Here is a 25,580-nt window from a genome sequence, read left to right as displayed (position 1 = left end):
GCAAGCGCCATAATCACTGCCGTCACTGATAATATCTCTTCAACCTGTTTGCGCGAAATTTACTTCCTTTCCCGCACGAAGGAAACGGGTAGGTTTGGAATATTTAAAATTCATTGTCAGATGTGGGGTTCAAACCCACGCTCCCTTTCGGGAACCAGAGCTTAAATCTGGCGCCTTAGACCGCTCGGCCAATCTGACGTGCGAGCGGAAACACACTGCTGCCATCGTTTCTATAAACATCTCCAGGGCCTGACTGCGAAATTTGCTTGTTTTTTTTGTGTGAAGGAAATACGTTTTTTTAGAGTATTTAAAACGAGTTGTGAGATGTGAGGTAACACCCCACCCTCACTGTCGGCACCCGGAACTTAAATATGGTGCCTGGCACCGTTGTTTTCCGACGCCTTCGGCCTTAAGTGGAACGAGCAGAACTCTAACTATCAATTTTCACATTGGCGTGGAGAAAACAACGAACGACAATAAAAGTCCGTTCCCTAGCAACGGCTACGCTGTGTATTTCGCCCTCAGGGGAAGCTAATGATATGCTCCAGGCGAGGATCAAACTAACCAACTTAACATTGTGATACTTAGGCGCTTTCTACTTCTGGACTGGCACAATTATGCTCAATCGTCTCTGGATCGTCTGTACGTACGTCACATTAGATATTTCTTATATCATGCGGCTGTAAATTAAAGGGCAGTTTTCCAACGGCTGTCAGTTGTGCTTCTATTTACGCTAGCAGCACCTACACACTGCGTTCAGATGTGCCAACCTCTGCCCTGGCGTTGAACGCCTACAGCGCCTTCGCCTTCGGCCTCTGGTGGCAGGAGGGTAGCCGATACATCGCGGCGTGAATGACTCGGCACGCAAGGCGGTGGTGGTGTAACGGTCAGCATGGTTGCTTCCCAAGCAGTTGATCCGGGTTCGATTCCCGGCCACCGCACGAAACGTACATTTTTCTTCTAGGGCTATTCCAAGTAACGTAACGCGATCCTCGAAACAGAACCGTCGTGGTACGACTAGTTTTCCTTCGCCCCACGTCTCACTCCGTGTCGCCATTGCGGTAGTCGCCGGATTTCGATTCACAGCATCGTGTGTCTCCATGTGTCGACTTGTCTCGACTTTGCTCGGCTGACGCGAGAGCTGACGCTTGGAAATGGGCATATATGTAGAGGGCAGGCGGGAGAAACGACTGCGAGAGACCAAAAACCGACAAACATACGACAGAACCTTTCATTTTATTGTGGCCACAGATTCGCGCTTTAGTGCACCGACAGGCAGGAGTGGCGTCAGCGTGCTGGACCGCATCATTATCGCTAAGCAGCGACGACACCTAAGTAAATAGGCAAAATGAAAGAAGCCAAATGTAGGTAGAGCTCCAAGCTGGTCGCCCATCCAAGTACTAAACACGGCCAACCGCTATTAACTCCAATCAACAGACGAGAACCGCTGCACTCAGCGTGGTATGGCCGTTATCGACAACGCCGCGAAACGTGCAGACGTCTTGCTTCTTGTGCACATCACTTGGTATTTACCTGGCAGTGTCTCGCTGGAGGAAGCACTGTCTTTTATGAGAGAAAAATGAAATGGCACTTAGTGCTATCGAATACATGGCCTTTGTGTTCACAGCACGACGCTCTAACGTACTGAGCTGAGGAGCGATGCAATTCGGCCACGTCACCAGTCCAATACCCGGTCCACCGGCTCATCCACCTTCATTACTGCCCTGCCAGACATTTAACCACGTATCTGTTTTCGTTGACTTTTGCTTTCTTGATGCTTGGACCCAAAAAGCACAACACAAAGAAAACGTAAGCGCCGTGAGACTAGCCAAGACTCAGCAAACAAAAGTATGTTCGGCTACCAGGAATCGAATCCGGGCTGCCTGGTTGAAAGCCATGTCTCCTAACAGCTTTCCGTTCCTTCTGACGGCCAGACAATCAGACGTGCAGGGCAAGCGCCATAATCACTGCCGTCACTGATAATATCTCTTCAACCTGTTTGCGCGAAATTTACTTCCTTTCCCGCACGAAGGAAACGGGTAGGTTTGGAATATTTAAAATTCATTGTCAGATGTGGGGTTCGAACCCACGCTCCCTTTCGGGAACCAGAGCTTAAATCTGGCGCCTTAGACCGCTCGGCCAATCTGACGTGCGAGCGGAAACACACTGCTACACTAGATCGCGTGTTCATCTCCAGGGCCTGACTGCGAAATTTGCTTGTTTTTTTTGTGTGAAGGAAATATGTTTTTTTAGAGTATTTAAAACGAGTTGTGAGATGTGAGGTAACACCCCACCCTCACTGTCGGCACCCGGAACTTAAATATGGTGCCTGGCACCGTTGTTTTCCGACGCCTTCGGCCTTAAGTGGAACGAGCAGAACTCTAACTATCAATTTTCACATTGGCGTGGAGAAAACAACGAACGACAATAAAAGTCCGTTCCCTAGCAACGGCTACGCTGTGTATTTCGCCCTCAGGGGAAGCTAATGATATGCTCCAGGCGAGGATCAAACTAACCAACTTAACATTGTGATACTTAGGCGCTTTCTACTTCTGGACTGGCACAATTATGCTCAATCGTCTCTGGATCGTCTGTACGTACGTCACATTAGATATTTCTTATATCATGCGGCTGTAAATTAAAGGGCAGTTTTCCAACGGCTGTCAGTTGTGCTTCTATTTACGCTAGCAGCACCTACACACTGCGTTCAGATGTGCCAACCTCTGCCCTGGCGTTGAACGCCTACAGCGCCTTCGCCTTCGGCCTCTGGTGGCAGGAGGGTAGCCGATACATCGCGGCGTGAATGACTCGGCACGCAAGGCGGTGGTGGTGTAACGGTCAGCATGGTTGCTTCCCAAGCAGTTGATCCGGGTTCGATTCCCGGCCACCGCACGAAAAGTACATTTTTCTTCTAGGGCTATTCCAAGTAACGTAACGCGATCCTCGAAACAGAACCGTCGTGGTACGACTAGTTTTCCTTCGCCCCACGTCTCACTCCGTGTCGCCATTGCGGTAGTCGCCGGATTTCGATTCACAGCATCGTGTGTCTCCATGTGTCGACTTGTCTCGACTTTGCTCGGCTGACGCGAGAGCTGACGCTTGGAAATGGGCATATATGTAGAGGGCAGGCGGGAGAAACGACTGCGAGAGACCAAAAACCGACAAACATACGACAGAACCTTTCATTTTATTGTGGCCACAGATTCGCGCTTTAGTGCACCGACAGGCAGGAGTGGCGTCAGCGTGCTGGACCGCATCATTATCGCTAAGCAGCGACGACACCTAAGTAAATAGGCAAAATGAAAGAAGCCAAATGTAGGTAGAGCTCCAAGCTGGTCGCCCATCCAAGTACTAAACACGGCCAACCGCTATTAACTCCAATCAACAGACGAGAACCGCTGCACTCAGCGTGGTATGGCCGTTATCGACAACGCCGCGAAACGTGCAGACGTCTTGCTTCTTGTGCACATCACTTGGTATTTACCTGGCAGTGTCTCGCTGGAGGAAGCACTGTCTTTTATGAGAGAAAAATGAAATGGCACTTAGTGCTATCGAATACATGGCCTTTGTGTTCACAGCACGACGCTCTAACGTACTGAGCTGAGGAGCGATGCAATTCGGCCACGTCACCAGTCCAATACCCGGTCCACCGGCTCATCCACCTTCATTACTGCCCTGCCAGACATTTAACCACGTATCTGTTTTCGTTGACTTTTGCTTTCTTGATGCTTGGACCCAAAAAGCACAACACAAAGAAAACGTAAGCGCCGTGAGACTAGCCAAGACTCAGCAAACAAAAGTATGTTCGGCTACCAGGAATCGAATCCGGGCTGCCTGGTTGAAAGCCATGTCTCCTAACAGCTTTCCGTTCCTTCTGACGGCCAGACAATCAGACGTGCAGGGCAAGCGCCATAATCACTGCCGTCACTGATAATATCTCTTCAACCTGTTTGCGCGAAATTTACTTCCTTTCCCGCACGAAGGAAACGGGTAGGTTTGGAATATTTAAAATTCATTGTCAGATGTGGGGTTCGAACCCACGCTCCCTTTCGGGAACCAGAGCTTAAATCTGGCGCCTTAGACCGCTCGGCCAATCTGACGTGCGACCGGAAACACACTACTGCCATCGTTTCTATAAACATCTCCAGGGCCTGACTGCGAAATTTGCTTGTTTTTTTTGTGTGAAGGAAATATGTTTTTTTAGAGTATTTAAAACGAGTTGTGAGATGTGAGGTAACACCCCACCCTCACTGTCGGCACCCGGAACTTAAATATGGTGCCTGGCACCGTTGTTTTCCGACGCCTTCGGCCTTAAGTGGAACGAGCAGAACTCTAACTATCAATTTTCACATTGGCGTGGAGAAAACAACGAACGACAATAAAAGTCCGTTCCCTAGCAACGGCTACGCTGTGTATTTCGCCCTCAGGGGAAGCTAATGATATGCTCCAGGCGAGGATCAAACTAACCAACTTAACATTGTGATACTTAGGCGCTTTCTACTTCTGGACTGGCACAATTATGCTCAATCGTCTCTGGATCGTCTGTACGTACGTCACATTAGATATTTCTTATATCATGCGGCTGTAAATTAAAGGGCAGTTTTCCAACGGCTGTCAGTTGTGCTTCTATTTACGCTAGCAGCACCTACACACTGCGTTCAGATGTGCCAACCTCTGCCCTGGCGTTGAACGCCTACAGCGCCTTCGCCTTCGGCCTCTGGTGGCAGGAGGGTAGCCGATACATCGCGGCGTGAATGACTCGGCACGCAAGGCGGTGGTGGTGTAACGGTCAGCATGGTTGCTTCCCAAGCAGTTGATCCGGGTTCGATTCCCGGCCACCGCACGAAAAGTACATTTTTCTTCTAGGGCTATTCCAAGTAACGTAACGCGATCCTCGAAACAGAACCGTCGTGGTACGACTAGTTTTCCTTCGCCCCACGTCTCACTCCGTGTCGCCATTGCGGTAGTCGCCGGATTTCGATTCACAGCATCGTGTGTCTCCATGTGTCGACTTGTCTCGACTTTGCTCGGCTGACGCGAGAGCTGACGCTTGGAAATGGGCATATATGTAGAGGGCAGGCGGGAGAAACGACTGCGAGAGACCAAAAACCGACAAACATACGACAGAACCTTTCATTTTATTGTGGCCACAGATTCGCGCTTTAGTGCACCGACAGGCAGGAGTGGCGTCAGCGTGCTGGACCGCATTATTATCGCTAAGCAGCGACGACACCTAAGTAAATAGGCAAAATGAAAGAAGCCAAATGTAGGTAGAGCTCCAATCTGGTCGCCCATCCAAGTACTAAACACGGCCAACCGCTATTAACTCCAATCAACAGACGAGAACCGCTGCACTCAGCGTGGTATGGCCGTTATCGACAACGCCGCGAAACGTGCAGACGTCTTGCTTCTTGTGCACATCACTTGGTATTTACCTGGCAGTGTCTCGCTGGAGGAAGCACTGTCTTTTATGAGAGAAAAATGAAATGGCACTTAGTGCTATCGAATACATGGCCTTTGTGTTCACAGCACGACGCTCTAACGTACTGAGCTGAGGAGCGATGCAATTCGGCCACGTCACCAGTCCAATACCCGGTCCACCGGCTCATCCACCTTCATTACTGCCCTGCCAGACATTTAACCACGTATCTGTTTTCGTTGACTTTTGCTTTCTTGATGCTTGGACCCAAAAAGCACAACACAAAGAAAACGTAAGCGCCGTGAGACTAGCCAAGACTCAGCAAACAAAAGTATGTTCGGCTACCAGGAATCGAATCCGGGCTGCTTGGCTGAAAGCCATGCCTCCTAACAGCTTTCCGTTCCTTCTGACGGCCAGACAATCAGACGTGCAGGGCAAGCGCCATAATCACTGCCGTCACTGATAATATCTCTTCAACCTGTTTGCGCGAAATTTACTTCCTTTCCCGCACGAAGGAAACGGGTAGGTTTGGAATATTTAAAATTCATTGTCAGATGTGGGGTTCGAACCCACGCTCCCTTTCGGGAACCAGAGCTTAAATCTGGCGCCTTAGACCGCTCGGCCAATCTGACGTGCGAGCGGAAACACACTGCTGCCATCGTTTCTATAAGCATCTCCAGGGCCTGACTGCGAAATTTGCTTGTTTTTTTTGTGTGAAGGAAATACGTTTTTTTTAGAGTATTTAAAACGAGTTGTGAGATGTGAGGTAACACCCCACCCTCACTGTCGGCACCCGGAACTTAAATATGGTGCCTGGCACCGTTGTTTTCCGACGCCTTCGGCCTTAAGTGGAACGAGCAGAACTCTAACTATCAATTTTCACATTGGCGTGGAGAAAACAACGAACGACAATAAAAGTCCGTTCCCTAGCAACGGCTACGCTGTGTATTTCGCCCTCAGGGGAAGCTAATGATATGCTCCAGGCGAGGATCAAACTAACCAACTTAACATTGTGATACTTAGGCGCTTTCTACTTCTGGACTGGCACAATTATGCTCAATCGTCTCTGGATCGTCTGTACGTACGTCACATTAGATATTTCTTATATCATGCGGCTGTAAATTAAAGGGCAGTTTTCCAACGGCTGTCAGTTGTGCTTCTATTTACGCTAGCAGCACCTACACACTGCGTTCAGATGTGCCAACCTCTGCCCTGGCGTTGAACGCCTACAGCGCCTTCGCCTTCGGCCTCTGGTGGCAGGAGGGTAGCCGATACATCGCGGCGTAAATGACTCGGTAGGCAAGGCGGTGGTGGTGTAACGGTCAGCATGGTTGCTTCCCAAGCAGTTGATCCGGGTTCGATTCCCGGCCACCGCACGAAACGTACATTTTTCTTCTAGGGCTATTCCAAGTAACGTAACGCGATCCTCGAAACAGAACCGTCGTGGTACGACTAGTTTTCCTTCGCCCCACGTCTCACTCCGTGTCGCCATTGCGGTAGTCGCCGGATTTCGATTCACAGCATCGTGTGTCTCCATGTGTCGACTTGTCTCGACTTTGCTCGGCTGACGCGAGAGCTGACGCTTGGAAATGGGCATATATGTAGAGGGCAGGCGGGAGAAACGACTGCGAGAGACCAAAAACCGACAAACATACGACAGAACCTTTCATTTTATTGTGGCCACAGATTCGCGCTTTAGTGCACCGACAGGCAGGAGTGGCGTCAGCGTGCTGGACCGCATCATTATCGCTAAGCAGCGACGACACCTAAGTAAATAGGCAAAATGAAAGAAGCCAAATGTAGGTAGAGCTCCAAGCTGGTCGCCCATCCAAGTACTAAACACGGCCAACCGCTATTAACTCCAATCAACAGACGAGAACCGCTGCACTCAGCGTGGTATGGCCGTTATCGACAACGCCGCGAAACGTGCAGACGTCTTGCTTCTTGTGCACATCACTTGGTATTTACCTGGCAGTGTCTCGCTGGAGGAAGCACTGTCTTTTATGAGAGAAAAATGAAATGGCACTTAGTGCTATCGAATACATGGCCTTTGTGTTCACAGCACGACGCTCTAACGTACTGAGCTGAGGAGCGATGCAATTCGGCCACGTCACCAGTCCAATACCCGGTCCACCGGCTCATCCACCTTCATTACTGCCCTGCCAGACATTTAACCACGTATCTGTTTTCGTTGACTTTTGCTTTCTTGATGCTTGGACCCAAAAAGCACAACACAAAGAAAACGTAAGCGCCGTGAGACTAGCCAAGACTCAGCAAACAAAAGTATGTTCGGCTACCAGGAATCGAATCCGGGCTGCCTGGCTGAAAGCCATGCCTCCTAACAGCTTTCCGTTCCTTCTGACGGCCAGACAATCAGACGTGCAGGGCAAGCGCCATAATCACTGCCGTCACTGATAATATCTCTTCAACCTGTTTGCGCGAAATTTACTTCCTTTCCCGCACGAAGGAAACGGGTAGGTTTGGAATATTTAAAATTCATTGTCAGATGTGGGGTTCGAACCCACGCTCCCTTTCGGGAACCAGAGCTTAAACCTGGCGCCTTAGACCGCTCGGCCAATCTGACGTGCGAGCGGAAACACACTGCTGCCATCGTTTCTATAAACATCTCCAGGGCCTGACTGCGAAATTTGCTTGTTTTTCTTGTGTGAAGGAAATACGTTTTTTTTTAGAGTATTTAAAACGAGTTGTGAGATGTGAGGTAACACCCCACCCTCACTGTCGGCACCCGGAACTTAAATATGGTGCCTGGCACCGTTGTTTTCCGACGCCTTCGGCCTTAAGTGGAACGAGCAGAACTCTAACTATCAATTTTCACATTGGCGCGGAGAAAACAACGAACGACAATAAAAGTCCGTTCCCTAGCAACGGCTACGCTGTGTATTTCGCCCTCAGGGGAAGCTAATGATATGCTCCAGGCGAGGATCAAACTAACCAACTTAACATTGTGATACTTAGGCGCTTTCTACTTCTGGACTGGCACAATTATGCTCAATCGTCTCTGGATCGTCTGTACGTACGTCACATTAGATATTTCTTATATCATGCGGCTGTAAATTAAAGGGCAGTTTTCCAACGGCTGTCAGTTGTGCTTCTATTTACGCTAGCAGCACCTACACACTGCGTTCAGATGTGCCAACCTCTGCCCTGGCGTTGAACGCCTACAGCGCCTTCGCCTTCGGCCTCTGGTGGCAGGAGGGTAGCCGATACATCGCGGCGTGAATGACTCGGCACGCAAGGCGGTGGTGGTGTAACGGTCAGCATGGTTGCTTCCCAAGCAGTTGATCCGGGTTCGATTCCCGGCCACCGCACGAAACGTACATTTTTCTTCTAGGGCTATTCCAAGTAACGTAACGCGATCCTCGAAACAGAACCGTCGTGGTACGAATAGTTTTCCTTCGCCCCACGTCTCACTCCGTGTCGCCATTGCGGTAGTCGCCGGATTTCGATTCACAGCATCGTGTGTCTCCATGTGTCGACTTGTCTCGACTTTGCTCGGCTGACGCGAGAGCTGACGCTTGGAAATGGGCATATATGTAGAGGGCAGGCGGGAGAAACGACTGCGAGAGACCAAAAACCGACAAACATACGACAGAACCTTTCATTTTATTGTGGCCACAGATTCGCGCTTTAGTGCACCGACAGGCAGGAGTGGCGTCAGCGTGCTGGACCGCATCATTATCGCTAAGCAGCGACGACACCTAAGTAAATAGGCAAAATGAAAGAAGCCAAATGTAGGTAGAGCTCCAAGCTGGTCGCCCATCCAAGTACTAAACACGGCCAACCGCTATTAACTCCAATCAACAGACGAGAACCGCTGCACTCAGCGTGGTATGGCCGTTATCGACAACGCCGCGAAACGTGCAGACGTCTTGCTTCTTGTGCACATCACTTGGTATTTACCTGGCAGTGTCTCGCTGGAGGAAGCACTGTCTTTTATGAGAGAAAAATGAAATGGCACTTAGTGCTATCGAATACATGGCCTTTGTGTTCACAGCACGACGCTCTAACGTACTGAGCTGAGGAGCGATGCAATTCGGCCACGTCACCAGTCCAATACCCGGTCCACCGGCTCATCCACCTTCATTACTGCCCTGCCAGACATTTAACCACGTATCTGTTTTCGTTGACTTTTGCTTTCTTGATGCTTGGACCCAAAAAGCACAACACAAAGAAAATGTAAGCGCCGTGAGACTAGCCAAGACTCAGCAAACAAAAGTATGTTCGGCTACCAGGAATCGAATCCGGGCTGCCTGGCTGAAAGCCATGCCTCCTAACAGCTTTCCGTTCCTTCTGACGGCCAGACAATCAGACGTGCAGGGCAAGCGCCATAATCACTGCCGTCACTGATAATATCTCTTCAACCTGTTTGCGCGAAATTTACTTCCTTTCCCGCACGAAGGAAACGGGTAGGTTTGGAATATTTAAAATTCATTGTCAGATGTGGGGTTCGAACCCACGCTGCCTTTCGGGAACCAGAGCTTAAATCTGGCGCCTTAGACCGCTCGGCCAATCTGACGTGCGAGCGGAAACACACTGCTGCCATCGTTTCTATAAACATCTCCAGGGCCTGACTGCGAAATTTGCTTGTTTTTTTTGTGTGAAGGAAATACGTTTTTTTTAGAGTATTTAAAACGAGTTGTGAGATGTGAGGTAACACCCCACCCTCACTGTCGGCACCCGGAACTTAAATATGGTGCCTGGCACCGTTGTTTTCCGACGCCTTCGGCCTTAAGTGGAACGAGCAGAACTCTAACTATCAATTTTCACATTGGCGCGGAGAAAACAACGAACGACAATAAAAGTCCGTTCCCTAGCAACGGCTACGCTGTGTATTTCGCCCTCAGGGGAAGCTAATGATATGCTCCAGGCGAGGATCAAACTAACCAACTTAACATTGTGATACTTAGGCGCTTTCTACTTCTGGACTGGCACAATTATGCTCAATCGTCTCTGGATCGTCTGTACGTACGTCACATTAGATATTTCTTATATCATGCGGCTGTAAATTAAAGGGCAGTTTTCCAACGGCTGTCAGTTGTGCTTCTATTTACGCTAGCAGCACCTACACACTGCGTTCAGATGTGCCAACCTCTGCCCTGGCGTTGAACGCCTACAGCGCCTTCGCCTTCGGCCTCTGGTGGCAGGAGGGTAAACGATACATCGCGGCGTGAATGACTCGGCACGCAAGGCGGTGGTGGTGTAACGGTCAGCATGGTTGCTTCCCAAGCAGTTGATCCGGGTTCGATTCCCGGCCACCGCACAAAACGTACATTTTTCTTCTAGGGCTATTCCAAGTAACGTAACGCGATCCTCGAAACAGAACCGTCGTGGTACGACTAGTTTTCCTTCGCCCCACGTCTCACTCCGTGTCGCCATTGCGGTAGTCGCCGGATTTCGATTCACAGCATCGTGTGTCTCCATGTGTCGACTTGTCTCGACTTTGCTCGGCTGACGCGAGAGCTGACGCTTGGAAATGGGCATATATGTAGAGGGCAGGCGGGAGAAACGACTGCGAGAGACCAAAAACCGACAAACATACGGCAGAACCTTTCAGTTTATTGTGGCCACAGATTCGCGCTATAGTGCACCGACAGGCGGGAGTGGCGTCAGCGTGCTGGACCGCATCATTATCGCTAAGCAGCGACGACACCTAAGTAAATAGGCAAAATGAAAGAAGCCAAATGTAGGTAGAGCTCCAAGCTGGTCGCCCATCCAAGTACTAAACACGGCCAACCGCTATTAACTCCAATCAACAGACGAGAACCGCTGCACTCAGCGTGGTATGGCCGTTATCGACAACGCCGCGAAACGTGCAGACGTCTTGCTTCTTGTGCACATCACTTGGTATTTACCTGGCAGTGTCTCGCTGGAGGAAGCACTGTCTTTTATGAGAGAAAAATGAAATGGCACTTAGTGCTATCGAATACATGGCCTTTGTGTTCACAGCACGACGCTCTAACGTACTGAGCTGAGGAGCGATGCAATTCGGCCACGTCACCAGTCCAATACCCGGTCCACCGGCTCATCCACCTTCATTACTGCCCTGCCAGACATTTAACCACGTATCTGTTTTCGTTGACTTTTGCTTTCTTGATGCTTGGACCCAAAAAGCACAACACAAAGAAAACGTAAGCGCCGTGAGACTAGCCAAGACTCAGCAAACAAAAGTATGTTCGGCTACCAGGAATCGAATCCGGGCTGCCTGGCTGAAAGCCATGCCTCCTAACAGCTTTCCGTTCCTTCTGACGGCCAGACAATCAGACGTGCAGGGCAAGCGCCATAATCACTGCCGTCACTGATAATATCTCTTCAACCTGTTTGCGCGAAATTTACTTCCTTTCCCGCACGAAGGAAACGGGTAGGTTTGGAATATTTAAAATTCATTGTCAGATGTGGTGTTCGAACCCACGCACCCTTTCGGGAACCAGAGCTTAAATCTGGCGCCTTAGACCGCTCGGCCAATCTGACGTGCGAGCGGAAACACACTGCTGCCATCGTTTCTATAAACATCTCCAGGGCCTGACTGCGAAATTTGCTTGTTTTTTTTTGTGTGAAGGAAATACGTTTTTTTAGAGTATTTAAAACGAGTTGTGAGATGTGAGGTAACACCCCACCCTCACTGTCGGCACCCGGAACTTAAATATGGTGCCTGGCACCGTTGTTTTCCGACGCCTTCGGCCTTAAGTGGAACGAGCAGAACTCTAACTATCAATTTTCACATTGGCGTGGAGAAAACAACGAACGACAATAAAAGTCCGTTCCCTAGCAACGGCTACGCTGTGTATTTCGCCCTCAGGGGAAGCTAATGATATGCTCCAGGCGAGGATCAAACTAACCAACTTAACATTGTGATACTTAGGCGCTTTCTACTTCTGGACTGGCACAATTATGCTCAATCGTCTCTGGATCGTCTGTACGTACGTCACATTAGATATTTCTTATATCATGCGGCTGTAAATTAAAGGGCAGTTTTCCAACGGCTGTCAGTTGTGCTTCTATTTACGCTAGCAGCACCTACACACTGCGTTCAGATGTGCCAACCTCTGCCCTGGCGTTGAACGCCTACAGCGCCTTCGCCTTCGGCCTCTGGTGGCAGGAGGGTAGCCGATACATCGCGGCGTGAATGACTCGGCACGCAAGGCGGTGGTGGTGTAACGGTCAGCATGGTTGCTTCCCAAGCAGTTGATCCGGGTTCGATTCCCGGCCACCGCACGAAACGTACATTTTTCTTCTAGGGCTATTCCAAGTAACGTAACGCGATCCTCGAAACAGAACCGTCGTGGTACGAATAGTTTTCCTTCGCCCCACGTCTCACTCCGTGTCGCCATTGCGGTAGTCGCCGGATTTCGATTCACAGCATCGTGTGTCTCCATGTGTCGACTTGTCTCGACTTTGCTCGGCTGACGCGAGAGCTGACGCTTGGAAATGGGCATATATGTAGAGGGCAGGCGGGAGAAACGACTGCGAGAGACCAAAAACCGACAAACATACGGCAGAACCTTTCAGTTTATTGTGGCCACAGATTCGCGCTATAGTGCACCGACAGGCGGGAGTGGCGTCAGCGTGCTGGACCGCATCATTATCGCTAAGCAGCGACGACACCTAAGTAAATAGGCAAAATGAAAGAATCCAAATGTAGGTAGAGCTCCAAGCTGGTCGCCCATCCAAGTACTAAACACGGCCAACCGCTATTAACTCCAATCAACAGACGAGAACCGCTGCACTCAGCGTGGTATGGCCGTTATCGACAACGCCGCGAAACGTGCAGACGTCTTGCTTCTTGTGCACATCACTTGGTATTTACCTGGCAGTGTCTCGCTGGAGGAAGCACTGTCTTTTATGAGAGAAAAATGAAATGGCACTTAGTGCTATCGAATACATGGCCTTTGTGTTCACAGCACGACGCTCTAACGTACTGAGCTGAGGAGCGATGCAATTCGGCCACGTCACCAGTCCAATACCCGGTCCACCGGCTCATCCACCTTCATTACTGCCCTGCCAGACATTTAACCACGTATCTGTTTTCGTTGACTTTTGCTTTCTTGATGCTTGGACCCAAAAAGCACAACACAAAGAAAACGTAAGCGCCGTGAGACTAGCCAAGACTCAGCAAACAAAAGTATGTTCGGCTACCAGGAATCGAATCCGGGCTGCCTGGCTGAAAGCCATGCCTCCTAACAGCTTTCCGTTCCTTCTGACGGCCAGACAATCAGACGTGCAGGGCAAGCGCCATAATCACTGCCGTCACTGATAATATCTCTTCAACCTGTTTGCGCGAAATTTACTTCCTTTCCCGCACGAAGGAAACGGGTAGGTTTGGAATATTTAAAATTCATTGTCAGATGTGGGGTTCGAACCCACGCTGCCTTTCGGGAACCAGAGCTTAAATCTGGCGCCTTAGACCGCTCGGCCAATCTGACGTGCGAGCGGAAACACACTGCTGCCATCGTTTCTATAAACATCTCCAGGGCCTGACTGCGAAATTTGCTTGTTTTTTTTGTGTGAAGGAAATACGTTTTTTTTAGAGTATTTAAAACGAGTTGTGAGATGTGAGGTAACACCCCACCCTCACTGTCGGCACCCGGAACTTAAATATGGTGCCTGGCACCGTTGTTTTCCGACGCCTTCGGCCTTAAGTGGAACGAGCAGAACTCTAACTATCAATTTTCACATTGGCGTGGAGAAAACAACGAACGACAATAAAAGTCCGTTCCCTAGCAACGGCTACGCTGTGTATTTCGCCCTCAGGGGAAGCTAATGATATGCTCCAGGCGAGGATCAAACTAACCAACTTAACATTGTGATACTTAGGCGCTTTCTACTTCTGGACTGGCACAATTATGCTCAATCGTCTCTGGATCGTCTGTACGTACGTCACATTAGATATTTCTTATATCATGCGGCTGTAAATTAAAGGGCAGTTTTCCAACGGCTGTCAGTTGTGCTTCTATTTACGCTAGCAGCACCTACACACTGCGTTCAGATGTGCCAACCTCTGCCCTGGCGTTGAACGCCTACAGCGCCTTCGCCTTCGGCCTCTGGTGGCAGGAGGGTAGCCGATACATCGCGGCGTGAATGACTCGGCACGCAAGGCGGTGGTGGTGTAACGGTCAGCATGGTTGCTTCCCAAGCAGTTGATCCGGGTTCGATTCCCGGCCACCGCACGAAACGTACATTTTTCTTCTAGGGCTATTCCAAGTAACGTAACGCGATCCTCGAAACAGAACCGTCGTGGTACGAATAGTTTTCCTTCGCCCCACGTCTCACTCCGTGTCGCCATTGCGGTAGTCGCCGGATTTCGATTCACAGCATCGTGTGTCTCCATGTGTCGACTTGTCTCGACTTTGCTCGGCTGACGCGAGAGCTGACGCTTGGAAATGGGCATATATGTAGAGGGCAGGCGGGAGAAACGACTGCGAGAGACCAAAAACCGACAAACATACGGCAGAACCTTTCAGTTTATTGTGGCCACAGATTCGCGCTATAGTGCACCGACAGGCGGGAGTGGCGTCAGCGTGCTGGACCGCATCATTATCGCTAAGCAGCGACGACACCTAAGTAAATAGGCAAAATGAAAGAATCCAAATGTAGGTAGAGCTCCAAGCTGGTCGCCCATCCAAGTACTAAACACGGCCAACCGCTATTAACTCCAATCAACAGACGAGAACCGCTGCACTCAGCGTGGTATGGCCGTTATCGACAACGCCGCGAAACGTGCAGACGTCTTGCTTCTTGTGCACATCACTTGGTATTTACCTGGCAGTGTCTCGCTGGAGGAAGCACTGTCTTTTATGAGAGAAAAATGAAATGGCACTTAGTGCTATCGAATACATGGCCTTTGTGTTCACAGCACGACGCTCTAACGTACTGAGCTGAGGAGCGATGCAATTCGGCCACGTCACCAGTCCAATACCCGGTCCACCGGCTCATCCACCTTCATTACTGCCCTGCCAGACATTTAACCACGTATCTGTTTTCGTTGACTTTTGCTTTCTTGATGCTTGGACCCAAAAAGCACAACACAAAGAAAACGTAAGCGCCGTGAGACTAGCCAAGACTCAGCAAACAAAAGTATGTTCGGCTACCAGGAATCGAATCCGGGCTGCCTGGCTGAAAGCCATGCCTCCTAACAGCTTTCCGTTCCTTCTGACGGCCAGACAATCAGACGTGCAGGGCAAGCGCCATAATCACTGCCGTCACTGATAATATCTCTTCAACCTGTTTGCGCGAAATTTACTTCCTTTCCCGCACGAAGGAAACGGGTAGGTTTGGAATATTTAAAATTCATTGTCAGATGTGGGGTTCGAACCCACGCTGCCTTTCGGGAACCAGAGCTTAAATCTGGCGCCTTAGACCGCTCGGCCAATCTGACGTGCGAGCGGAAACACACTGCTGCCATCGTTTCTATAAACATCTCCAGGGCCTGACTGCGAAATTTGCTTGTTTTTTTTGTGTGAAGGAAATACGTTTTTTTTAGAGTATTTAAAACGAGTTGTGAGATGTGAGGTAACACCCCACCCTCACTGTCGGCACCCGGAACTTAAATATGGTGCCTGGCACCGTTGTTTTCCGACGCCTTCGGCCTTAAGTGGAACGAGCAGAACTCTAACTATCAATTTTCACATTGGCGTGGAGAAAACAACGAACGACAATAAAAGTCCGTTCCCTAGCAACGGCTACGCTGTGTATTTCGCCCTCAGGGGAAGCTAATGATATGCTCCAGGCGAGGATCAAACTAACCAACTTAACATTGTGATACTTAGGCGCTTTCTACTTCTGGACTGGCACAATTATGCTCAATCGTCTCTGGATCGTCTGTACGTACGTCACATTAGATATTTCTTATATCATGCGGCTGTAAATTAAAGGGCAGTTTTCCAACGGCTGTCAGTTGTGCTTCTATTTACGCTAGCAGCACCTACACACTGCGTTCAGATGTGCCAACCTCTGCCCTGGCGTTGAACGCCTACAGCGCCTTCGCCTTCGGCCTCTGGTGGCAGGAGGGTAGCCGATACATCGCGGCGTGAATGACTCGGCACGCAAGGCGGTGGTGGTGTAACGGTCAGCATGGTTGCTTCCCAAGCAGTTGATCCGGGTTCGATTCCCGGCCACCGCACGAAACGTACATTTTTCTTCTAGGGCTATTCCAAGTAACGTAACGCGATCCTCGAAACAGAACCGTCGTGGTACGAATAGTTTTCCTTCGCCCCACGTCTCACTCCGTGTCGCCATTGCGGTAGTCGCCGGATTTCGATTCACAGCATCGTGTGTCTCCATGTGTCGACTTGTCTCGACTTTGCTCGGCTGACGCGAGAGCTGACGCTTGGAAATGGGCATATATGTAGAGGGCAGGCGGGAGAAACGACTGCGAGAGACCAAAAACCGACAAACATACGGCAGAACCTTTCAGTTTATTGTGGCCACAGATTCGCGCTATAGTGCACCGACAGGCGGGAGTGGCGTCAGCGTGCTGGACCGCATCATTATCGCTAAGCAGCGACGACACCTAAGTAAATAGGCAAAATGAAAGAATCCAAATGTAGGTAGAGCTCCAAGCTGGTCGCCCATCCAAGTACTAAACACGGCCAACCGCTATTAACTCCAATCAACAGACGAGAACCGCTGCACTCAGCGTGGTATGGCCGTTATCGACAACGCCGCGAAACGTGCAGACGTCTTGCTTCTTGTGCACATCACTTGGTATTTACCTGGCAGTGTCTCGCTGGAGGAAGCACTGTCTTTTATGAGAGAAAAATGAAATGGCACTTAGTGCTATCGAATACATGGCCTTTGTGTTCACAGCACGACGCTCTAACGTACTGAGCTGAGGAGCGATGCAATTCGGCCACGTCACCAGTCCAATACCCGGTCCACCGGCTCATCCACCTTCATTACTGCCCTGCCAGACATTTAACCACGTATCTGTTTTCGTTGACTTTTGCTTTCTTGATGCTTGGACCCAAAAAGCACAACACAAAGAAAACGTAAGCGCCGTGAGACTAGCCAAGACTCAGCAAACAAAAGTATGTTCGGCTACCAGGAATCGAATCCGGGCTGCCTGGCTGAAAGCCATGCCTCCTAACAGCTTTCCGTTCCTTCTGACGGCCAGACAATCAGACGTGCAGGGCAAGCGCCATAATCACTGCCGTCACTGATAATATCTCTTCAACCTGTTTGCGCGAAATTTACTTCCTTTCCCGCACGAAGGAAACGGGTAGGTTTGGAATATTTAAAATTCATTGTCAGATGTGGGGTTCGAACCCACGCTGCCTTTCGGGAACCAGAGCTTAAATCTGGCGCCTTAGACCGCTCGGCCAATCTGACGTGCGAGCGGAAACACACTGCTGCCATCGTTTCTATAAACATCTCCAGGGCCTGACTGCGAAATTTGCTTGTTTTTTTTGTGTGAAGGAAATACGTTTTTTTTAGAGTATTTAAAACGAGTTGTGAGATGTGAGGTAACACCCCACCCTCACTGTCGGCACCCGGAACTTAAATATGGTGCCTGGCACCGTTGTTTTCCGACGCCTTCGGCCTTAAGTGGAACGAGCAGAACTCTAACTATCAATTTTCACATTGGCGTGGAGAAAACAACGAACGACAATAAAAGTCCGTTCCCTAGCAACGGCTACGCTGTGTATTTCGCCCTCAGGGGAAGCTAATGATATGCTCCAGGCGAGGATCAAACTAACCAACTTAACATTGTGATACTTAGGCGCTTTCTACTTCTGGACTGGCACAATTATGCTCAATCGTCTCTGGATCGTCTGTACGTACGTCACATTAGATATTTCTTATATCATGCGGCTGTAAATTAAAGGGCAGTTTTCCAACGGCTGTCAGTTGTGCTTCTATTTACGCTAGCAGCACCTACACACTGCGTTCAGGTGTGCCAACCTCTGCCCTGGCGTTGAACGCCTACAGCGCCTTCGCCTTCGGCCTCTGGTGGCAGGAGGGTAGCCGATACATCGCGGCGTGAATGACTCGGCACGCAAGGCGGTGGTGGTGTAACGGTCAGCATGGTTGCTTCCCAAGCAGTTGATCCGGGTTCGATTCCCGGCCACCGCACGAAACGTACATTTTTCTTCTAGGGCTATTCCAAGTAACGTAACGCGATCCTCGAAACAGAACCGTCGTGGTACGAATAGTTTTCCTTCGCCCCACGTCTCACTCCGTGTCGCCATTGCGGTAGTCGCCGGATTTCGATTCACAGCATCGTGTGTCTCCATGTGTCGACTTGTCTCGACTTTGCTCGGCTGACGCGAGAGCTGACGCTTGGAAATGGGCATATATGTAGAGGGCAGGCGGGAGAAACGACTGCGAGAGACCAAAAACCGACAAACATACAACAGAACCTTTCATTTTATTGTGGCCACAGATTCGCGCTTTAGTGCACCGACAGGCAGGAGTGGCGTCAGCGTGCTGGACCGCATCATTATCGCTAAGCAGCGACGACACCTAAGTAAATAGGCAAAATGAAAGAAGCCAAATGTAGGTAGAGCTCCAAGCTGGTCGCCCATCCAAGTACTAAACACGGCCAACCGCTATTAACTCCAATCAACAGACGAGAACCGCTGCACTCAGCGTGGTATGGCCGTTATCGACAACGCCGCGAAACGTGCAGACGTCTTGCTTCTTGTGCACATCACTTGGTATTTACCTGGCAGTGTCTCGCTGGAGGAAGCACTGTCTTTTATGAGAGAAAAATGAAATGGCATTTAGTGCTATCGAATACATGGCCTTTGTGTTCACAGCACGACGCTCTAACGTACTGAGCTGAGGAGCGATGCAATTCGGCCACGTCACCAGTCCAATACCCGGTCCACCGGCTCATCCACCTTCATTACTGCCCTGCCAGACATTTAACCACGTATCTGTTTTCGTTGACTTTTGCTTTCTTGATGCTTGGACCCAAAAAGCACAACACAAAGAAAACGTAAGCGCCGTGAGACTAGCCAAGACTCAGCAAACAAAAGTATGTTCGGCTACCAGGAATCGAATCCGGGCTGCCTGGCTGAAAGCCATGCCTCCTAACAGCTTTCCGTTCCTTCTGACGGCCAGACAATCAGACGTGCAGGGCAAGCGCCATAATCACTGCCGTCACTGATAATATCTCTTCAACCTGTTTGCGCGAAATTTACTTCCTTTCCCGCACGAAGGAAACGGGTATGTTTGGAATATTTAAAATTCATTGTCAGATGTGGGGTTCGAACCCACGCTGCCTTTCGGGAACCAGAGCTTAAATCTGACGCCTTAGAACGCTCGGCCAATCTGACGTGCGAGCGGAAACACACTGCTGCCATCGTTTCTATAAACATCTCCAGGGCCTGACTGCGAAATTTGCTTGTTTTTTTTGTGTGAAGGAAATACGTTTTTTTTAGAGTATTTAAAACGAGTTGTGAGATGTGAGGTAACACCCCACCCTCACTGTCGGCACCCGGAACTTAAATATGGTGCCTGGCACCGTTGTTTTCCGACGCCTTCGGCCTTAAGTGGAACGAGCAGAACTCTAACTATCAATTTTCACATTGGCGCGGAGAAAACAACGAACGACAATAAAAGTCCGTTCCCTAGCAACGGCTACGCTGTGTATTTCGCCCTCAGGGGAAGCTAATGATATGCTCCAGGCGAGGATCAAACTAACCAACTTAACATTGTGATACTTAGGCGCTTTCTACTTCTGGACTGGCACAATTATGCTCAATCGTCTCTGGATCGTCTGTACGTACGTCACATTAGATATTTCTTATATCATGCGGCTGTAAATTAAAGGGCAGTTTTCCAACGGCTGTCAGTTGTGCTTCTATTTACGCTAGCAGCACCTACACACTGCGTTCAGATGTGCCAACCTCTGCCCTGGCGTTGAACGCCTACAGCGCCTTCGCCTTCGGCCTCTGGTGGCAGGAGGGTAGCCGATACATCGCGGCGTGAATGACTCGGCACGCAAGGCGGTGGTGGTGTAACGGTCAGCATGGTTGCTTCCCAAGCAGTTGATCCGGGTTCGATTCCCGGCCACCGCACGAAACGTACATTTTTCTTCTAGGGCTATTCCAAGTAACGTAACGCGATCCTCGAAACAGAACCGTCGTGGTACGACTAGTTTTCCTTCGCCCCACGTCTCACTCCGTGTCGCCATTGCGGTAGTCGCCGGATTTCGATTCACAGCATCGTGTGTCTCCATGTGTCGACTTGTCTCGACTTGTCTCGGCTGACGCGAGAGCTGACGCTTGGAAATGGGCATATATGTAGAGGGCAGGCGGGAGAAACGACTGCGAGAGACCAAAAACCGACAAACATACGGCAGAACCTTTCAGTTTATTGTGGCCACAGATTCGCGCTATAGTGCACCGACAGGCGGGAGTGGCGTCAGCGTGCTGGACCGCATCATTATCGCTAAGCAGCGACGACACCTAAGTAAATAGGCAAAATGAAAGAAGCCAAATGTAGGTAGAGCTCCAAGCTGGTCGCCCATCCAAGTACTAAACACGGCCAACCGCTATTAACTCCAATCAACAGACGAGAACCGCTGCACTCAGCGTGGTATGGCCGTTATCGACAACGCCGCGAAACGTGCAGACGTCTTGCTTCTTGTGCACATCACTTGGTATTTACCTGGCAGTGTCTCGCTGGAGGAAGCACTGTCTTTTATGAGAGAAAAATGAAATGGCACTTAGTGCTATCGAATACATGGCCTTTGTGTTCACAGCACGACGCTCTAACGTACTGAGCTGAGGAGCGATGCAATTCGGCCACGTCACCAGTCCAATACCCGGTCCACCGGCTCATCCACCTTCATTACTGCCCTGCCAGACATTTAACCACGTATCTGTTTTCGTTGACTTTTGCTTTCTTGATGCTTGGACCCAAAAAGCACAACACAAAGAAAACGTAAGCGCCGTGAGACTAGCCAAGACTCAGCAAACAAAAGTATGTTCGGCTACCAGGAATCGAATCCGGGCTGCCTGGCTGAAAGCCATGCCTCCTAACAGCTTTCCGTTCCTTCTGACGGCCAGACAATCAGACGTGCAGGGCAAGCGCCATAATCACTGCCGTCACTGATAATATCTCTTCAACCTGTTTGCGCGAAATTTACTTCCTTTCCCGCACGAAGGAAACGGGTAGGTTTGGAATATTTAAAATTCATTGTCAGATGTGGGGTTCGAACCCACGCTCCCTTTCGGGAACCAGAGCTTAAATCTGGCGCCTTAGACCGCTCGGCCAATCTGACGTGCGAGCGGAAACACACTGCTGCCATCGTTTCTATAAACATCTCCAGGGCCTGACTGCGAAATTTGCTTGTTTTTTTTGTGTGAAGGAAATATGTTTTTTTAGAGTATTTAAAACGAGTTGTGAGATGTGAGGTAACACCCCACCCTCACTGTCGGCACCCGGAACTTAAATATGGTGCCTGGCACCGTTGTTTTCCGACGCCTTCGGCCTTAAGTGGAACGAGCAGAACTCTAACTATCAATTTTCACATTGGCGTGGAGAAAACAACGAACGACAATAAAAGTCCGTTCCCTAGCAACGGCTACGCTGTGTATTTCGCCCTCAGGGGAAGCTAATGATATGCTCCAGGCGAGGATCAAACTAACCAACTTAACATTGTGATACTTAGGCGCTTTCTACTTCTGGACTGGCACAATTATGCTCAATCGTCTCTGGATCGTCTGTACGTACGTCACATTAGATATTTCTTATATCATGCTGCTGTAAATTAAAGGGCAGTTTTCCAACGGCTGTCAGTTGTGCTTCTATTTACGCTAGCAGCACCTACACACTGCGTTCAGATGTGCCAACCTCTGCCCTGGCGTTGAACGCCTACAGCGCCTTCGCCTTCGGCCTCTGGTGGCAGGAGGGTAGCCGATACATCGCGGCGTGAATGACTCGGCACGCAAGGCGGTTGTGGTGTAACGGTCAGCATGGTTGCTTCCCAAGCAGTTGATCCGGGTTCGATTCCCGGCCACCGCACGAAACGTACATTTTTCTTCTAGGGCTATTCCAAGTAACGTAACGCGATCCTCGAAACAGAACCGTCGTGGTACGAACAGTTTTCCTTCGCCCCACGTCTCACTCCGTGTCGCCATTGCGGTAGTCGCCGGATTTCGATTCACAGCATCGTGTGTCTCCATGTGTCGACTTGTCTCGACTTTGCTCGGCTGACGCGAGAGCTGACGCTTGGAAATGGGCATATATGTAGAGGGCAGGCGGGAGAAACGACTGCGAGAGACCAAAAACCGACAAACATACGACAGAACATTTCATTTTATTGTGGCCACAGATTCGCGCTTTAGTGCACCGACAGGCAGGAGTGGCGTCAGCGTGCTGGACCGCATCATTATCGCTAAGCAGCGACGACACCTAAGTAAATAGGCAAAATGAAAGAAGCCAAATGTAGGTAGAGCTCCAAGCTGGTCGCCCATCCAAGTACTAAACACGGCCAACCGCTATTAACTCCAATCAACAGACGAGAACCGCTGCACTCAGCGTGGTATGGCCGTTATCGACAACGCCGCGAAACGTGCAGACGTCTTGCTTCTTGTGCACATCACTTGGTATTTACCTGGCAGTGTCTCGCTGGAGGAAGCACTGTCTTTTATGAGAGAAAAATGAAATGGCACTTAGTGCTATCGAATACATGGCCTTTGTGTTCACAGCACGACGCTCTAACGTACTGAGCTGAGGAGCGATGCAATTCGGCCACGTCACCAGTCCAATACCCGGTCCACCGGCTCATCCACCTTCATTACTGCCCTGCCAGACATTTAACCACGTATCTGTTTTCGTTGACTTTTGCTTTCTTGATGCTTGGACCCAAAAAGCACAACACAAAGAAAACGTAAGCGCCGTGAGACTAGCCAAGACTCAGCAAACAAAAGTATGTTCGGCTACCAGGAATCGAATCCGGGCTGCCTGGCTGAAAGCCATGCCTCCTAACAGCTTTCCGTTCCTTCTGACGGCCAGACAATCAGACATGCAGGGCAAGCGCCATAATCACTGCCGTCACTGATAATATCTCTTCAACCTGTTTGCGCGAAATTTACTTCCTTTCCCGCACGAAGGAAACGGGTAGGTTTGGAATATTTAAAATTCATTGTCAGATGTGGGGTTCGAACCCACGCTGCCTCTCGGGAACCAGAGCTTAAATCTGGCGCCTTAGACCGCTCGGCCAATCTGACGTGCGAGCGAAAACACACTGCTGCCATCGTTTCTATAAACATCTCCAGGGCCTGACTGCGAAATTTGCTTGTTTTTTTTTGTGTGAAGGAAATACGTTTTTTTAGAGTATTTAAAACGAGTTGTGAGATGTGAGGTAACACCCCACCCTCACTGTCGGCACCCGGAACTTAAATATGGTGCCTGGCACCGTTGTTTTCCGACGCCTTCGGCCTTAAGTGGAACGAGCAGAACTCTAACTATCAATTTTCACATTGGCGTGGAGAAAACAACGAACGACAATAAAAGTCCGTTCCCTAGCAACGGCTACGCTGTGTATTTCGCCCTCAGGGGAAGCTAATGATATGCTCCAGGCGAGGATCAAACTAACCAACTTAACATTGTGATACTTAGGCGCTTTCTACTTCTGGACTGGCACAATTATGCTCAATCGTCTCTGGATCGTCTGTACGTACGTCACATTAGATATTTCTTATATCATGCTGCTGTAAATTAAAGGGCAGTTTTCCAACGGCTGTCAGTTGTGCTTCTATTTACGCTAGCAGCACCTACACACTGCGTTCAGATGTGCCAACCTCTGCCCTGGCGTTGAACGCCTACAGCGCCTTCGCCTTCGGCCTCTGGTGGCAGGAGGGTAGCCGATACATCGCGGCGTGAATGACTCGGCACGCAAGGCGGTGGTGGTGTAACGGTCAGCATGGTTGCTTCCCAAGCAGTTGATCCGGGTTCGATTCCCGGCCACCGCACGAAACGTACATTTTTCTTCTAGGGCTATTCCAAGTAACGTAACGCGGTCCTCGAAACAGAACCGTCGTGGTACGACTAGTTTTCCTTCGCCCCACGTCTCACTCCGTGTCGCCATTGCGGTAGTCGCCGGATTTCGATTCACAGCATCGTGTGTCTCCATGTGTCGACTTGTCTCGACTTTGCTCGGCTGACGCGAGAGCTGACGCTTGGAAATGGGCATATATGTAGAGGGCAGGCGGGAGAAACGACTGCGAGAGACCAAAAACCGACAAACATACGACAGAACCTTTCATTTTATTGTGGCCACAGATTCGCGCTTTAGTGCACCGACAGGCAGGAGTGGCGTCAGCGTGCTTGACCGCATCATTATCGCTAAGCAGCGACGACACCTAAGTAAATAGGCAAAATGAAAGAAGCCAAATGTAGGTAGAGCTCCAAGCTGGTCGCCCATCCAAGTACTAAACACGGCCAACCGCTATTAACTCCAATCAACAGACGAGAACCGCTGCACTCAGCGTGGTATGGCCGTTATCGACAACGCCGCGAAACGTGCAGACGTCTTGCTTCTTGTGCACATCACTTGGTATTTACCTGGCAGTGTCTCGCTGGAGGAGGCACTGTCTTTTATGAGAGAAAAATGAAATGGCACTTAGTGCTATCGAATACATGGCCTTTGTGTTCACAGCACGACGCTCTAACGTACTGAGCTGAGGAGCGATGCAATTCGGCCACGTCACCAGTCCAATACCCGGTCCACCGGCTCATCCACCTTCATTACTGCCCTGCCAGACATTTAACCACGTATCTGTTTTCGTTGACTTTTGCTTTCTTGATGCTTGGACCCAAAAAGCACAACACAAAGAAAACGTAAGCGCCGTGAGACTAGCCAAGACTCAGCAAACAAAAGTATGTTCGGCTACCAGGAATCGAATCCGGTCTGCCTGGCTGAAAGCCATGCCTCCTAACAGCTTTCCGTTCCTTCTGACGGACAGACAATCAGACGTGCAGGGCAAGCGCCATAATCACTGCCGTCACTGATAATATCTCTTCAACCTGTTTGCGCGAAATTTACTTCCTTTCCCGCACGAAGGAAACGGGTAGGTTTGGAATATTTAAAATTCATTGTCAGATGTGGGGTTCGAACCCACGCTCCCTTTCGGGAACCAGAGCTTAAATCTGGCGCCTTAGACCGCTCTGCCAATCTGACGTGCGCGCG

The 25,580-nt window shown here is 49.9% G+C and overlaps 27 non-coding genes across 27 annotated transcripts; 13 read left to right on the top strand and 14 right to left on the bottom strand.

Moving 5' to 3' along the window:
* Window positions 1-114: 114 nt before the first annotated feature.
* Trnal-uaa (transfer RNA leucine (anticodon UAA)) lies at window positions 115-198 on the bottom strand. The gene has a single exon. It is a non-coding gene; the product is annotated as a tRNA-Leu (tRNA).
* Window positions 199-869: 671 nt separating this feature from the next.
* Trnag-ccc (transfer RNA glycine (anticodon CCC)) lies at window positions 870-941 on the top strand. The gene has a single exon. It is a non-coding gene; the product is annotated as a tRNA-Gly (tRNA).
* Window positions 942-2,065: 1,124 nt separating this feature from the next.
* Trnal-uaa (transfer RNA leucine (anticodon UAA)) lies at window positions 2,066-2,149 on the bottom strand. Its single transcript has one exon. It is a non-coding gene; the product is annotated as a tRNA-Leu (tRNA).
* Window positions 2,150-2,820: 671 nt separating this feature from the next.
* Window positions 2,821-2,892, top strand: Trnag-ccc (transfer RNA glycine (anticodon CCC)). The gene has a single exon. It is a non-coding gene; the product is annotated as a tRNA-Gly (tRNA).
* A 1,124-nt stretch (window positions 2,893-4,016) lies between these two features.
* Window positions 4,017-4,100, bottom strand: Trnal-uaa (transfer RNA leucine (anticodon UAA)). The gene has a single exon. It is a non-coding gene; the product is annotated as a tRNA-Leu (tRNA).
* Window positions 4,101-4,771: 671 nt separating this feature from the next.
* Trnag-ccc (transfer RNA glycine (anticodon CCC)) lies at window positions 4,772-4,843 on the top strand. The gene has a single exon. It is a non-coding gene; the product is annotated as a tRNA-Gly (tRNA).
* A 1,124-nt stretch (window positions 4,844-5,967) lies between these two features.
* Trnal-uaa (transfer RNA leucine (anticodon UAA)) lies at window positions 5,968-6,051 on the bottom strand. Its single transcript has one exon. It is a non-coding gene; the product is annotated as a tRNA-Leu (tRNA).
* A 672-nt stretch (window positions 6,052-6,723) lies between these two features.
* Trnag-ccc (transfer RNA glycine (anticodon CCC)) lies at window positions 6,724-6,795 on the top strand. The gene has a single exon. It is a non-coding gene; the product is annotated as a tRNA-Gly (tRNA).
* Window positions 6,796-7,919: 1,124 nt separating this feature from the next.
* Window positions 7,920-8,003, bottom strand: Trnal-uaa (transfer RNA leucine (anticodon UAA)). Its single transcript has one exon. It is a non-coding gene; the product is annotated as a tRNA-Leu (tRNA).
* A 673-nt stretch (window positions 8,004-8,676) lies between these two features.
* Window positions 8,677-8,748, top strand: Trnag-ccc (transfer RNA glycine (anticodon CCC)). Its single transcript has one exon. It is a non-coding gene; the product is annotated as a tRNA-Gly (tRNA).
* Window positions 8,749-9,872: 1,124 nt separating this feature from the next.
* Trnal-uaa (transfer RNA leucine (anticodon UAA)) lies at window positions 9,873-9,956 on the bottom strand. The gene has a single exon. It is a non-coding gene; the product is annotated as a tRNA-Leu (tRNA).
* Window positions 9,957-10,628: 672 nt separating this feature from the next.
* On the top strand, window positions 10,629-10,700 carry Trnag-ccc (transfer RNA glycine (anticodon CCC)). Its single transcript has one exon. It is a non-coding gene; the product is annotated as a tRNA-Gly (tRNA).
* Window positions 10,701-11,824: 1,124 nt separating this feature from the next.
* Trnal-uaa (transfer RNA leucine (anticodon UAA)) lies at window positions 11,825-11,908 on the bottom strand. Its single transcript has one exon. It is a non-coding gene; the product is annotated as a tRNA-Leu (tRNA).
* A 672-nt stretch (window positions 11,909-12,580) lies between these two features.
* Window positions 12,581-12,652, top strand: Trnag-ccc (transfer RNA glycine (anticodon CCC)). Its single transcript has one exon. It is a non-coding gene; the product is annotated as a tRNA-Gly (tRNA).
* A 1,124-nt stretch (window positions 12,653-13,776) lies between these two features.
* On the bottom strand, window positions 13,777-13,860 carry Trnal-uaa (transfer RNA leucine (anticodon UAA)). The gene has a single exon. It is a non-coding gene; the product is annotated as a tRNA-Leu (tRNA).
* A 672-nt stretch (window positions 13,861-14,532) lies between these two features.
* Window positions 14,533-14,604, top strand: Trnag-ccc (transfer RNA glycine (anticodon CCC)). Its single transcript has one exon. It is a non-coding gene; the product is annotated as a tRNA-Gly (tRNA).
* Window positions 14,605-15,728: 1,124 nt separating this feature from the next.
* Window positions 15,729-15,812, bottom strand: Trnal-uaa (transfer RNA leucine (anticodon UAA)). The gene has a single exon. It is a non-coding gene; the product is annotated as a tRNA-Leu (tRNA).
* A 672-nt stretch (window positions 15,813-16,484) lies between these two features.
* Window positions 16,485-16,556, top strand: Trnag-ccc (transfer RNA glycine (anticodon CCC)). Its single transcript has one exon. It is a non-coding gene; the product is annotated as a tRNA-Gly (tRNA).
* A 1,124-nt stretch (window positions 16,557-17,680) lies between these two features.
* Trnal-uaa (transfer RNA leucine (anticodon UAA)) lies at window positions 17,681-17,764 on the bottom strand. The gene has a single exon. It is a non-coding gene; the product is annotated as a tRNA-Leu (tRNA).
* A 672-nt stretch (window positions 17,765-18,436) lies between these two features.
* On the top strand, window positions 18,437-18,508 carry Trnag-ccc (transfer RNA glycine (anticodon CCC)). Its single transcript has one exon. It is a non-coding gene; the product is annotated as a tRNA-Gly (tRNA).
* A 1,124-nt stretch (window positions 18,509-19,632) lies between these two features.
* On the bottom strand, window positions 19,633-19,716 carry Trnal-uaa (transfer RNA leucine (anticodon UAA)). Its single transcript has one exon. It is a non-coding gene; the product is annotated as a tRNA-Leu (tRNA).
* A 672-nt stretch (window positions 19,717-20,388) lies between these two features.
* On the top strand, window positions 20,389-20,460 carry Trnag-ccc (transfer RNA glycine (anticodon CCC)). Its single transcript has one exon. It is a non-coding gene; the product is annotated as a tRNA-Gly (tRNA).
* Window positions 20,461-21,584: 1,124 nt separating this feature from the next.
* Window positions 21,585-21,668, bottom strand: Trnal-uaa (transfer RNA leucine (anticodon UAA)). The gene has a single exon. It is a non-coding gene; the product is annotated as a tRNA-Leu (tRNA).
* Window positions 21,669-22,339: 671 nt separating this feature from the next.
* On the top strand, window positions 22,340-22,411 carry Trnag-ccc (transfer RNA glycine (anticodon CCC)). The gene has a single exon. It is a non-coding gene; the product is annotated as a tRNA-Gly (tRNA).
* Window positions 22,412-23,535: 1,124 nt separating this feature from the next.
* Window positions 23,536-23,619, bottom strand: Trnal-uaa (transfer RNA leucine (anticodon UAA)). The gene has a single exon. It is a non-coding gene; the product is annotated as a tRNA-Leu (tRNA).
* Window positions 23,620-24,291: 672 nt separating this feature from the next.
* On the top strand, window positions 24,292-24,363 carry Trnag-ccc (transfer RNA glycine (anticodon CCC)). The gene has a single exon. It is a non-coding gene; the product is annotated as a tRNA-Gly (tRNA).
* Window positions 24,364-25,487: 1,124 nt separating this feature from the next.
* Trnal-uaa (transfer RNA leucine (anticodon UAA)) lies at window positions 25,488-25,571 on the bottom strand. The gene has a single exon. It is a non-coding gene; the product is annotated as a tRNA-Leu (tRNA).
* Between the last annotated feature and the right edge of the window lie 9 nt (window positions 25,572-25,580).

Source organism: Schistocerca gregaria, chromosome 2 (genome assembly GCF_023897955.1).
Source record: "Schistocerca gregaria isolate iqSchGreg1 chromosome 2, iqSchGreg1.2, whole genome shotgun sequence".
In the NCBI taxonomy this organism is placed as follows: Eukaryota; Metazoa; Arthropoda; class Insecta; order Orthoptera; family Acrididae; genus Schistocerca; species Schistocerca gregaria.
The sequence above is the reverse complement of the archived record's forward strand: the minus strand, read 5'-3'. Positions and strand labels throughout refer to the sequence as shown.